Source organism: Salvelinus namaycush, chromosome 6, assembly GCF_016432855.1.
Source record: "Salvelinus namaycush isolate Seneca chromosome 6, SaNama_1.0, whole genome shotgun sequence".
Lineage (NCBI taxonomy): Eukaryota > Metazoa > Chordata > Actinopteri > Salmoniformes > Salmonidae > Salvelinus > Salvelinus namaycush.
In genome coordinates, this window is record NC_052312.1 from 7,272,921 (window position 1) to 7,286,190 (window position 13,270).

Here is a 13,270-nt window from a genome sequence, read left to right on the forward strand (position 1 = left end):
CATTACCACCCATTTGGAATTATATAAGTTTAATAACACAGTAAAACACTTTGATCTGTGTTAAGTAATATATCCTAATGATTGTGGTAACTTTTCATTCAGCACTCATGCGAACAGCCATGTCTGTACGGTTTGGGTTTCCACATGATCAAGGTGCAAATTAGAGAAGGCCGGATCAGCTGGCAATGACTACATCTGAACACCTTGGCACAGCTAAGATCCTGTTGTTCTCGCTCTCTCTCTCTCTCTCTCTCTCTCTCTCTCTCTCTCTCTCTCTCTCTCTCTCTCTCTCCGATGAAAGATGATACAAAATGCCGTGCAGCTGTTGTCCAACGAAGAAACAAATACAGAGATGTAATAATCCATGTAAAATCTCGTAAATGCAGCCAAAAATGGCAAATGTAATTGGCACTCTTGCAAAAGCACACACACACAGCAAACACTGCAAGTCTGCACTCCCAAATCTCTTGGCAGGAATGTCACATTCCAATCAGAAGAAGTAATGGAGTTTTTAATAAGGGGTTCTATGGGATTAAAGATGGCCGCCGCCACACTCATATTTGTCAATGTTGTAATGTGGTTTCCACTAGTTACTACAGCCACAAAGTAAAAATGTGCTATATTGTAAAAATTCATGAAAACCAAAACTATAATTTGGGTCTTAATTGAAGGTTAGGGTTAGGCATAAGGTTAGCAGTGTGGTTAAGTTTAGGTTAGGTCACTGTTCTGCAACAATCTTAAACAATGGAAGTATTTTCTGTGTTAGACCTAAGGGTTAATGTTTGCTTTACAAATGTTGTTTTACATTCTAAATCTAGAAAAACATGCCAAAATGCTAACAAAATTAGCTCTGGAGCATTATACAGTGATATAAAACAAAACAAAAATAAGTTTGGAGATTTGTATTACATATTTGAATAATCAAATGTTTGAATTAAACAATCAAGGCCTTTAAACACTTGTTGGGCAATAAATGAAATGCCTTATATGGAGTTGTGATGATTCAATAGTTTTTGTATTTTATTAAGATGTTGTACCTTTACATAGTGTGATAGCTGATACTTTGGTCTATCAAAATATATAATTAACATTTTTTAAATATTAAGACAAATATTTGTGGGAAAAAAGTTGAGATTGTCCCGTCTTTCAATAAATCCTGAGCTCTAAAACAGCAACATGTTCTCTAATCCTAATGGCAAAATGTGTAAAAAACCATGGGATTAGCTTTAATACTGTTCATCTGTCTTTCTTCCCCATAAAAAAATGAAAAAGAATGATAATTTGGTGGGGGGGACGCTCTGCCCAGGAGGAAGACGCTCCGCCCAGGAAGTGTCTTCAAGGTTAGTGATTGATGTGTTAGGATGTTACATCCATTGCCTGTGGGAACAGGAGCTGCCTTGCTTTGTTATGATGGGAAGTTTATGTAGGAACACACAGTCACACATTGTACACACACACTTTGCGTGTCATACCTGCAGCTGGAAAAACATAGTGTTCTGTTTGTAATGTAAAATTACAGCTCCACATACACAACTGAGTTAAGCCTAAATATTAACAGTGACATTTATTGATCCTTGTGTGGAGGTGTGGAGTGTGGGCGTTGGTGTGTGTGTGTGCTTAAGTACATGTGTGCTTCTGTCTGTATAGTGTGTGTGTGTTTGTGTGTATGGGGACGTATGTGTTTTGCAGAGACTGCATTCACGGTAAACACTGAATAGGTCGGCTCAGTGTGAAATTTCCTTTACATTTCAATCGCACTATATCGCAGATCTTTGATTGAATCTATCCCCTAGTTCTATCCCTCTCCCCTCACTTGTCAACGTTAGTCACCTTCTCCCTCTCTTTCAATCCCTCACTCTCTTCTTTGTCTACTCTTCTCCTGCTTGTCTTTCCATAGTCTTCTCCCTCTCTCCTTTCTCCCATTCTAACACAGGCCCAGGCCTGTGGTGGTGCTAGCCCTCCAGCTGTGCTGTCAGCTTTAAGCTCTCTCCAATGAGGGCCCCAACACCCCCACCCCCAGTGGACCTATCCGTCTCTCAACAGCATGCTCCCTATCAGATCCGCTGACCACACGCCCTGCTCCGCCCACTGAGAGCTGGGCCGTACCATTAGCCACAGGGGGGGGGACGCCTTCTACTCCCATATAGAATACACCATGACAACGGCCAGGAGGATTTCCTCCTCCACTCTGACCCGGAGTCACTGATTATACTGGCAAGAACACTCGAACGACTACACCCTCAATAATGAATGCACTGACCAAAAGTTAAGGTTGAACCAATTCATCAACTCACAAGTCACACGCATCACTCAGAGGTGTGATGATGTCATAGATTACGGCTTTCTGTAACTTTGGTTGCAGGTTCGCGTGACGGGCCATGAGAAAGGAATATCTTGTTCTCTCCTATATCATAGGATATGCAGGAACTAGTGCTTCTGTTTGCAATGATGTCATGGGTGACCCCTTCTGATCCCAGCCGTCCCTTGAGCGTGGCCACTACCCATAGCTGACAATGGAAGGCAGGTCCAAGCGTGGAACAAGCATGTTTCCCAGGTTGAAAGGCAGATTTATTTTGCCAAATGACCAATGATGTAACCTGTGATGGTTGATGATTCACTGGCTCCTCCTTCTTCGATTAATCACATTCAGTTTCTCAAAACACACATTGACTGTTTAGTTTGTCCATTGAGAGACTATACAGAAATATGCTAATTAAGGCAAACATGCAGACTATTTACTCTTGTGTCCTTCATTGGCAGATGAAGGAAATGATGAATATCTATTATGAATATGAATGTATTATGAATATATTATGAATATTCCCAATCCAAATGATGCGTATGAGATCAGTCTTCCGCTGTTTCTCTGTCATCATGTATGAAACAGAAAGCAGACTGAACACCAGCAGGTTTTCACAGCGTTGTCTATATCAGTGGTTCCCAAACTGTGGGGCGCATCGCAATATATATATATATATATACACTGTATTTTAAAGGAACTCAGTCCAGCTTTCAACTTACTTTTGAAAGTTGTAATAGTAGAACGCACAAGGTGCCATTTTTTAATTGGGTAGTGCATCATCAGTTCCTCTTGTCAGGTCAGTCATTGCAGACCTTAGAAAGCTATTTATAACTTGTCAGAAATGTCCAGATCAACTAGTCCATGCCAGCTAATATTTTTTTTTTAACCCATATATTGTTGTAATGTTTGAATCACTCAAATATCACATGAATACAAATTAGACGTGGCAAAATGCATAGAATTGCAAGAAAATGAGCTTTAAAAACGGCAATATTTTCTCTGCACTCAATGACAAAATGTGTAGAATTGCATAAAATGAGCTTTGAACCTGCAAAAATGTCTCTCCACCAACAAGAGTGGTGTGACAGTTTGTGTCATGAACAGTGCTTGGACAGCTCTCTGTCAACTGACTCAGGAAGTGGAGGAAGTGTTGGATAGCTCTCTGTCAACTGACTCAGGAAGTGGAGGGAGTGTTGGATAGCTCTCTGTCAACTGAGTCAGGAAGTGGAGGAAGTGTTGGATAGCTCTCTGTCAACTGACTCAGGAAGTGGAGGGAGTGTTGGATAGCTCTCTGTCAACTGACTCAGGAAGTGGAGGAAGTGTTGGATAGCTCTCTGTCAACTAGGCTGGAATGTTCCTCAGAGAAGCCAGTCATTTAAAATCATCCTTTTCAAGCACACACCCTATTCATTAATAATCCAGGATGAGGCAGCATTTAACAAATAAATGCACTGACTGTGCATGTGTGCGCACAAGTGAGTGTGTGTGTGTATAGTGTACTTGCGATGTACTGCATGTAGTGTGTGTGTAAAGAGCCTGGAGCACCAGGGAGTGCGGTACTCCTACAGCCCTCTATGTCTTTCTGGAGGTGAGGGCACCAGGGAGTGCGGTACTCCTACAGCCCTCTATGTCTTTCTGGAGGTGAGGGCACCAGGGAGTGCGGTACTCCTACAGCCCTCTATGTCCTTCTGGAGGTGAGGGCACCAGGGAGTGCGGTACTCCTACAGCCCTCTATGTCTTTCTGGAGGTGAGGGCACCAGGGAGTGCGGTACTCCTACAGCCCTCTATGTCTTTCTGGAGGTGAGGGTACCAGGGAGTGCGGTACTCCTACAGCCCTCTATGTCTTTCTGGAGGTGAGGGCACCAGGGAGTGCGGTACTCCTACAGCCCTCTATGTCTTTCTGGAGGTGAGGGTACCAGGGAGTGCGGTACTCCTACAGCCCTCTATGTCTTTCTGGAGGTGAGGGCACCAGGGAGTGCGGTACTCCTACATCCCTCTATGTCTTTCTGGAGGTGAGGGCACCAGGGAGTGCGGTACTCCTACATCCCTCTATGTCTTTCTGGAGGTGAGGGCACCAGGGAGTGCGGTACTCCTACAGCCCTCTATGTCTTTCTGGAGGTGAGGGCACCAGGGAGTGCGGTACTCCTACAGCCCTCTATGTCCTTCTGGAGGTGAGGGCACCAGGGAGTGCGGTACTCCTACAGCCCTCTATGTCTTTCTGGAGGTGAGGGCACCAGGGAGTGCGGTACTCCTACAGCCCTCTATGTCTTTCTGGAGGTGAGGGCACCAGGGAGTGCGGTACTCCTACAGCCCTCTATGTCTTTCTGGAGGTGAGGGCACCAGGGAGTGCGGTACTCCTACAGCCCTCTATGTCTTTCTGGAGGTGAGGGCACCAGGGAGTGCGGTACTCCTACAGCCCTCTATGTCTTTCTGGAGGTGAGGGCACCAGGGAGTGCGGTACTCCTACAGCCCTCTATGTCTTTCTGGAGGTGAGGGCACCAGGGAGTGCGGTACTCCTACAGCCCTCTATGTCCTTCTGGAGGTGAGGGCACCAGGGAGTGCGGTACTCCTACAGCCCTCTATGTCTTTCTGGAGGTGAGGGCACCAGGGAGTGCGGTACTCCTACAGCCCTCTATGTCCTTCTGGAGGTGAGGGCACCAGGGAGTGCGGTACTCCTACAGCCCTCTATGTCTTTCTGGAGGTGAGGGCACCAGGGAGTGCGGTACTCCTACAGCCCTCTATGTCTTTCTGGAGGTGAGGGTACCAGGGAGTGCGGTACTCCTACAGCCCTCTATGTCTTTCTGGAGGTGAGGGTACCAGGGAGTGCGGTACTCCTACAGCCCTCTATGTCTTTCTGGAGGTGAGGGTACCAGGGAGTGCGGTACTCCTACAGCCCTCTATGTCCTTCTGGAGGTGAGGGCACAGCTGGGGTGCGTCAGCGCCAACCAGAGCCGACGTCATAGTACCAGTCCCCTCCCTCCCACGTGTCCACCCTTCACCCTTCAGACGAAAACCACTCAGGAGTCTCATTGCCTCTGAGGGCTCCAACCAGTTTATTTGTCAGCCAAGGTTTCCTATTGCCGAAAGTCTTAACAGAGGGAGGGAGAGTTAGAGCAGCGAGAGAGCGGGGAGGAGAGGTGGGGGGACCGACAGAGAGAGAAAAAGAGGGAGGTAATGAAAGCGAGAGGGGGAGAGGAAAAAGTAAAAGTGGAGTTGCGGCCCTCCAAAGATACAACAGCAGTATGGGCAATAGGCAGGGCAGCAGTATGGGCAATAGGCAGGGCAGCAGTATGGGCAATAGGCAGGGCAGCAGGCAGGACAGCAGTATGGGCAATAGGCAGGGCAGCAGGCAGGGCAGCAGTATGGGCAATAGGCAGGGCAGCAGTATGGGCAATGGGCAGGGCAGCAGTATGGGCAATAGGCAGGGCAGCAGTATGGGCAATAGGCAGGGCAGCAGGCAGGGCAGCAGTATGGGCAATGGGCAGGACAGCAGTATGGACAATAGGCAGGACAGCAGGCAGGGCAGCAGTATGGACAATAGGCAGGGCAGCAGTATGGGCAATAGGCAGGGCAGCAGTATGGGCAATAGGCAGGACAGCAGTATGGACAATAGGCAGGACAGCAGTATGGACAATAGGCAGGACAGCAGTATGGACAATAGGCAGGACAGCAGGCAGGGCAGCAGTATGGGCAATGGGCAGGGCAGCAGTATGGGCAATAGGCAGGACAGCAGTATGGGCAATAGGCAGGACAGCAGTATGGACAATAGGCAGGGCAGCAGTATGGGCAATAGGCAGGGCAGCAGTATGGACAATAGGCAGGGCAGCAGGCAGGGCAGCAGTATGGGCAATGGGCAGGGCAGCAGGCAGGGCAGCAGTATGGACAATGGGCAGGACAGCAGTATGGGCAATAGGCAGGACAGCAGTATGGGCAATAGGCAGGACAGCAGTATGGACAATAGGCAGGGCAGCAGTATGGGCAATAGGCAGGGCAGCAGTATGGACAATAGGCAGGGCAGCAGGCAGGGCAGCAGTATGGGCAATGGGCAGGGCAGCAGGCAGGGCAGCAGTATGGACAATAGGCAGGACAGCAGTATGGACAATAGGCAGGACAGCAGTATGGACAATAGGCAGGACAGCAGTATGGGCAATAGGCAGGACAGCAGTATGGGCAATAGGCAGGGCAGCAGTATGGGCAATAGGCAGGGCAGCAGTATGGGCAATAGGCAGGACAGCAGTATGGGCAATAGGCAGGACAGCAGGCAGGGCAGCAGTATGGGCAATAGGCAGGACAGCAGTATGGACAATAGGCAGGGCAGCAGGCAGGGCAGCAGTATGGGCAATAGGCAGGACAGCAGTATGGACAATAGGCAGGGCAGCAGTATGGACAATAGGCAGGGCAGCAGGCAGGGCAGCAGTATGGGCAATAGGCAGGACAGCAGTATGGGCAATAGGCAGGGCAGCAGGCAGGGCAGCAGTATGGGCAATAGGCAGGACAGCAGTATGGACAATAGGCAGGGCAGCAGGCAGGGCAGCAGTATGGACAATAGGCAGGGCAGCAGTATGGGCAATAGGCAGGACAGCAGTATGGACAATAGGCAGGGCAGCAGTATGGACAATAGGCAGGACAGCAGTATGGGCAATAGGCAGGACAGCAGTATGGACAATAGGCAGGGCAGCAGGCAGGGCAGCAGTATGGGCAATAGGCAGGACAGCAGTATGGACAATAGGCAGGGCAGCAGTATGGACAATAGGCAGGACAGCAGTATGGACAATAGGCAGGGCAGCAGGCAGGGCAGCAGTATGGGCAATAGGCAGGACAGCAGTATGGACAATAGGCAGGACAGCAGTATGGACAATAGGCAGGGCAGCAGGCAGGGCAGCAGTATGGACAATAGGCAGGGCAGCAGTATGGACAATAGGCAGGGCAGCAGTATGGACAATAGGCAGGACAGCAGTATGGACAATAGGCAGGGCAGCAGTATGGGCAATAGGCAGGGCAGCAGGCAGGGCAGCAGTATGGGCAATAGGCAGGGCAACAGTATGGACAATAGGCAGGGCAGCAGGCAGGGCAGCAGTATGGACAATAGGCAGGGCAGCAGTATGGGCAATAGGCAGGGCAGCAGGCAGGGCAGCAGTATGGGCAATAGGCAGGACAGCAGTATGGACAATAGGCAGGACAGCAGTATGGACAATAGGCAGGACAGCAGTATGGACAATAGGCAGGGCAGCAGTATGGGCAATAGGCAGGACAGCAGTATGGACAATAGGCAGGACAGCAGTATGGGCAATAGGCAGGACAGCAGTATGGACAATAGGCAGGACAGCAGTATGGACAATAGGCAGGGCAGCAGGCAGGGCAGCAGTATGGACAATAGGCAGGGCAGCAGGCAGGGCAGCAGTATGGACAATAGGCAGGGCAGCAGTATGGGCAATAGGCAGGGCAGCAGGCAGGGCAGCAGTATGGGCAATAGGCAGGACAGCAGTATGGACAATAGGCAGGACAGCAGTATGGACAATAGGCAGGGCAGCAGTATGGACAATAGGCAGGACAGCAGTATGGGCAATAGGCAGGGCAGCAGTATGGACAATAGGCAGGACAGCAGTATGGACAATAGGCAGGGCAGCAGTATGGGCAATAGGCAGGACAGCAGTATGGGCAATAGGCAGGGCAGCAGTATGGGCAATAGGCAGGACAGCAGTATGGACAATAGGCAGGGCAGCAGTATGGGCAATAGGCAGGGCAGCAGGCAGGGCAGCAGTATGGGCAATGGGCAGGGCAGCAGTATGGGCAATAGGCAGGACAGCAGTATGGACAATAGGCAGGGCAGCAGTATGGGCAATAGGCAGGGCAGCAGGCAGGGCAGCAGTATGGGCAATGGGCAGGGCAGCAGTATGGGCAATAGGCAGGACAGCAGTATGGACAATAGGCAGGGCAGCAGTATGGGCAATAGGCAGGGCAGCAGGCAGGGCAGCAGTATGGGCAATAGGCAGGGCAGCAGTATGGGCAATAGGCAGGGCAGCAGGCAGGGCAGCAGTATGGGCAATAGGCAGGGCAGCAGTATGGACAATAGGCAGGGCAGCAGTATGGGCAATAGGCAGGGCAGCAGGCAGGGCAGCAGTATGGGCAATGGGCAGGGCAGCAGTATGGGCAATAGGCAGGACAGCAGTATGGACAATAGGCAGGACAGCAGTATGGACAATAGGCAGGACAGCAGTATGGGCAATAGGCAGGGCAGCAGGCAGGGCAGCAGTATGGGCAATGGGCAGGGCAGCAGTATGGGCAATAGGCAGGACAGCAGTATGGACAATAGGCAGGGCAGCAGTATGGGCAATAGGCAGGGCAGCAGGCAGGGCAGCAGTATGGGCAATGGGCAGGGCAGCAGTATGGACAATAGGCAGGACAGCAGTATGGACAATAGGCAGGGCAGCAGTATGGGCAATAGGCAGGGCAGCAGGCAGGGCAGCAGTATGGGCAATAGGCAGGGCAGCAGTATGGGCAATAGGCAGGGCAGCAGGCAGGGCAGCAGTATGGGCAATAGGCAGGGCAGCAGTATGGACAATAGGCAGGGCAGCAGTATGGGCAATAGGCAGGGCAGCAGGCAGGGCAGCAGTATGGGCAATAGGCAGGACAGCAGTATGGACAATAGGCAGGACAGCAGTATGGACAATAGGCAGGACAGCAGTATGGACAATAGGCAGGACAGCAGTATGGACAATAGGCAGGACAGCAGTATGGACAATAGGCAGGACAGCAGTATGGACAATAGGCAGGGCAGCAGTATGGGCAATAGGCAGGGCAGCAGGCAGGGCAGCAATAGTTGTGTCCTACAACTATAGTTGCTCTGCGATTATAAGGCTTTGGGTTTTCCCCCAGAGCCCTACTCATGGTATTAGGCGAAGGAGGTAAAGTTTCAGATCACAATCTGATCCAACATCTGGACAGAAAGGAGAATATTGGGATGCATAGTCAAATTCCATTATATAGCCCCTCTCACCATCTGTCCTCACTTTTAATTTGTTTCATTTTTATTTAACCTTTATCTTCTCCAAATAATATTTTATTTTTGTTTTGTAACGAAGAAACCGAGGTTCAATTCCTTCTGGGCTTAAGTGGTCTATTGTTGACCTTCCCACTGAAACAGATAGAGCTATCAGAGAAGCTCCGATTCTTCATGTGAAGTCCACACGTTCTCCCTGCGTCAAGAGAAAGATGTACCGTTATTAAATGTAAGGTCATGTGTTATTTCATCATTCATTTTAATGACGGGCCGCTTGGGAAATGTCAGAGCATATTTAGTCAGGATTAAACTGTTTTAATGACGGGCCGCTTGGGAAATGTCAGAGCATATTTAGTCAGGATTAAACTGTTTTAGTGACGGGCCGCTTGGGAAATGTCAGAGCATATTTAGTCAGGATTAAACTGTTTTAGTGACGGGCCGCTTGGGAAATGTCAGAGCATATTTAGTCAGGATTAAACTGTTTTAGTGACGGGCCGCTTGGGAAATGTCAGAGCATATTTAGTCAGGATTAAACTGTTTTAGTGACGGGCCGCTTGGGAAATGTCAGAGCATATTTAGTCAGGATTAAACTGTTTTAATGACGGGCCGCTTGGGAAATGTCAGAGCGTATTTAGTCAGGATTAAACTGTTTTAGTGACGGGCCGCTTGGGAAATGTCAGAGCATATTTAGTCAGGATTAAACTGTTTTAATGACGGGCCGCTTGGGAAATGTCAGAGCATATTTAGTCAGGATTAAACTGTTTTAATGACGGGCCGCTTGGGAAATGTCAGAGCATATTTAGTCAGGATTAAACTGTTTTAGTGACGGGCCGCTTGGGAAATGTCAGAGCATATTTAGTCAGGATTAAACTGTTTTAATGACGGGCCGCTTGGGAAATGTCAGAGCGTATTTAGTCAGGATTAAACTGTTTTAGTGACGGGCCGCTTGGGAAATGTCAGAGCATATTTAGTCAGGATTAAACTGTTTTAATGACGGGCCGCTTGGGAAATGTCAGAGCATATTTAGTCAGGATTAAACTGTTTTAGTGACGGGCCGCTTGGGAAATGTCAGAGCATATTTAGTCAGGATTAAACTGTTTTAGTGACGGGCCGCTTGGGAAATGTCAGAGCATATTTAGTCAGGATTAAACTGTTTTAGTGACGGGCCGCTTGGGAAATGTCAGAGCATATTTAGTCAGGATTAAACTGTTTTAGTGACGGGCCGCTTGGGAAATGTCAGAGCATATTTAGTCAGGATTAAACTGTTTTAGTGACGGGCCGCTTGGGAAATGTCAGAGCATATTTAGTCAGGATTAAACTGTTTTAGTGACGGGCCGCTTGGGAAATGTCAGAGCATATTTAGTCAGGATTAAACTGTTTTAATGACGGGCCGCTTGGGAAATGTCAGAGCATATTTAGTCAGGATTAAACTGTTTTAGTGACGGGCCGCTTGGGAAATGTCAGAGCATATTTAGTCAGGATTAAACTGTTTTAGTGACGGGCCGCTTGGGAAATGTCAGAGCGTATTTAGTCAGGATTAAACTGTTTTAGTGACGGGCCGCTTGGGAAATGTCAGAGCGTATTTAGTCAGGATTAAACTGTTTTAGTGACGGGCCGCTTGGGAAATGTCAGAGCGTATTTAGTCAGGATTAAACTGTTTTAGTGACGGGCCGCTTGGGAAATGTCAGAGCGTATTTAGTCAGGATTAAACTGTTTTAATGACGGGCCGCTTGGGAAATGTCAGAGCGTATTTAGTCAGGATTAAACTGTTTTAATGACGGGCCGCTTGGGAAATGTCAGAGCGTATTTAGTCAGGATTAAACTGTTTTAGTGACGGGCCGCTTGGGAAATGTCAGAGCATATTTAGTCAGGATTAAACTGTTTTAATGACGGGCCGCTTGGGAAATGTCAGAGCATATTTAGTCAGGATTAAACTGTTTTAGTGACGGGCCGCTTGGGAAATGTCAGAGCATATTTAGTCAGGATTAAACTGTTTTAATGACGGGCCGCTTGGGAAATGTCAGAGCATATTTAGTCAGGATTAAACTGTTTTAGTGACGGGCCGCTTGGGAAATGTCAGAGCGTATTTAGTCAGGATTAAACTGTTTTAATGACGGGCCGCTTGGGAAATGTCAGAGCGTATTTAGTCAGGATTAAACTGTTTTAGTGACGGGCCGCTTGGGAAATGTCAGAGCGTATTTAGTCAGGATTAAACTGTGCGGGAAGAGAACAGGAGGACGTTTAATGTCAAACTGTCAATCATTATCAAACGTGACGGCACCGCATATGATGTTGTGTAGAATGTGTATTCATATGTGTCAGTTGTGTCTAATCACTGTCAAAATACGAGGGATCACAATTCATATGGAAATATATTCATCCTAAATTATACATGGAAAGATGTTGTCCTTTCTGTGTTACTGTATAAATCAAATCATTTATTTGAGACATTTTCTCCCGTAGCCCATGTCAGAAACTTTCCCGAACATCTTGGCTTCATAAGCAGTTGTATGAGTGGTCACAAACCCACACGCACGAACGGACGCACACACGGACACACATGGACGCACACACACACATGGAAGGAGTATAGAATGAGGTACTGGAGCGCCAAGTCTCGGACAAAAAGGCTTCTCAAAAGTTTTTACCCCCAAGCCTTAAGACTCCTGAACAGGTAATCAAATGGCTACCCGGACTATTTGCATTCTGTGCCCCCCCAACCCCTCTCTTTTACGCTGCTGCTACTCTCTGTTTATCATATATGCATAGTCACTTTAACTATACATTGATGTACATACTACCTCAATTGGGCTGACCAACCAGTGCTCCCGCACATTGGCTAACCGGGTTATCTGCATTGTGTCCCACCCACCACCCACCAACCCCTCGTTTACACTACTGCTACTCTCTGTTCATCATGTATGCATAGTCACTTTAACCATATCTACATGTACATACTACCTCAATCAGCCTGACTAACCGGTGTCTGTATGTAGCCTCGCTACTTTTATAGCCTCGCTGCTGTATATAGCCTGTCTTTTTACTGTTGTTTTATTTCTTTACCTACCTATTGTTCACCTAATACCTTTTTTTGCACTATTGGTTAGAGCCTGTAAGTAAGCATTTCACTGGAAGGTCTACACCTGTTGTATTCAGCGCACGTGACAAATAAACTTTGATTTGATTTGAGGTAGTGGAGAGTTGGGTAAGTGGTAAGTTGAACCATTACGTTCAGCATCACTCCATAAAGGGAAACATAGTATTGTTTCTAACAAAATTATCTACATATATTTCAGGATGTGGAAATAATCAGAATTCATGTAAACATGACAGGTTTGAAAACAGCTTATGGGGTAAGTTGAGCCGCGGAACAGGGTAAGCCGCTTAGACATTTCTGTACTGAATGAAATATTACCACTACCTTTTTAAAACCATGTCTATCTTTATTTCCCAAACACAATTCAACACAATCAATCGCTTTTTTGTCTTTTAATAATTTTAAGCATATTTTAACACAGGCTTAACACCTAATAAACACTTTGTACTGTTTTAAAACACTTTTAACATAGGCTAAGCCTGTTGTTACCTCATATTCCAGCGATAATGCCTGGGAAGAAAACACTTCAATTGGTCATTTGCTCAACTTACCCCAAGGCAAACATTTTGATTATATTAGCCCACACAGCTACAAGGATGGCCTTTCATCCTAGGTTTAAGACCTCATATTGAAGCGTATAGAGGCCACAACAGATGTATAGAACAGTCTTAAAATTATATACTTTGGTTTAGATACAAGCATTATGACACCTCTAAAACAATAAATTCTTCTGTTTTTTGGACCAAACTTGCTTAGCACTTTTTCCATGTGGTTTTTGCTTCACAGACATCATGAAATGATGATCTCTTCCTAAATATTTGGTATAATGATTATGGTTTCCTAGAAACAAGGGTGGCTCAACTTACCCCAC